Source organism: Theropithecus gelada, chromosome 8 (assembly GCF_003255815.1).
Source record: "Theropithecus gelada isolate Dixy chromosome 8, Tgel_1.0, whole genome shotgun sequence".
NCBI classification, from domain to species: domain Eukaryota; kingdom Metazoa; phylum Chordata; class Mammalia; order Primates; family Cercopithecidae; genus Theropithecus; species Theropithecus gelada.
In genome coordinates this window covers 145,353,178-145,354,504 of record NC_037676.1, presented here as the reverse complement: position 1 = coordinate 145,354,504, position 1,327 = coordinate 145,353,178, and positions in this window count along the sequence as shown.

Here is a 1,327-nt window from a genome sequence, read left to right as displayed (position 1 = left end):
AAGGATTGAGGCTACCCCTCTGGTGTGGTCAGCGACAGCCTCTCTGAGGGGCGCCGTGTGACTTTATGGATGAAGGCTAACGGAGCTGGGGGGTCAGAGGTAACCACAGGGCAGGAAGCAGCAGTGCAGGGGCTGGTGGGTGGTGTAGAGCTGGTGGTGTCAGGCCCGAGCACCCACTAGGGCCAGCCCAGGTGGGTGGGCGGTCCAGGGCCAGGGGTGTCAGACCCGTGCACACCCACCAGGGTGAGCCCAGATTGGCCACAGGGGATGAGCCACCGTCAGCAAAGCAAGCAGCAACTGCAAGTTTTTATTACAATCACACTTTCAAAAGACATCCTGTAATTTCAGTTTGGACTTCTCCTTTCACCCAAGAGTTGTTTTTAAACGTCCAGGTGGAAGGGCCCTTTACAGTAATACTGTTGATAAATTCTCATTATCTTTTCATCATGACCAGAGTGCGCGGTGTCCAGTTTCTTGCTTACGGGGTTTCCTGGTGTCTTCTTTGTGACCTTCTGTGCTGATGCCGCCTGTGGGTGGCCGGGTCAGGTTCCCGACTTCTCTGCACAAAATAATTTGAGATCGAGTCCACCGAAAGAGGGGGCAAAGGAGTTTTTTTTCTTTCTTTTTATTTTTTCTGTTTATTTTTTGAGATGGAGCTTTGTTCTAGTTGCCAAGGCTGGAGTGCAATGGCACGATCTTGGCTCACCACAACCTCTGCCTCCCAGGTTCAAGTGATTCTCCTGCCTCAGCCTCCCGAGTAGCTGGGACTACAGGCATGCCCGGCTAATTTTGTATTTTTAATAGAGATGGGGTTTCTCCATGTTGGTCAGGCTGGTTTCGAACTCCCGACCTCAGGTGATCCGCCTGCCTCGTCCTTCCATAGTGCTGTGATTACAGGTGTGAGCCTCCGCTCCTGGTCAGCAGTTTATTGCCGAGCAAAAGTCCACCCTGAGAGACAGAGTGGCTGTTTGGCGGGAGAGCAGTCCCTGGTGCCTTGAGGGGAAGTTCCCTTTGTGGGAGCTGTACCTGCATCTTCATACAATCCTGGGGAGTCAGGTGTGCAAAGGTGGACCTGCGGCTGGTGAATGCATTGCACGGATCACTAGCATTTAACATCTCCATCCAGGGTGTGCTTTTTACTGCAAAAATGAGGGAAATGTTACTATGAGGTTGGTGCAAAAGTAATTGCTGTTTTGGCTATTTCTTTCCTTCCTTCCTTCCTTTCTCCCTCCCTCTCTCCCTCCCTCCCTCCCTCCCTTCCTTTTTTTTTTTTTTTTTTTTTTTTTTTTTTTTTTTGTTTTTTTTTTTCCTTTCCCCCCCTACCCTT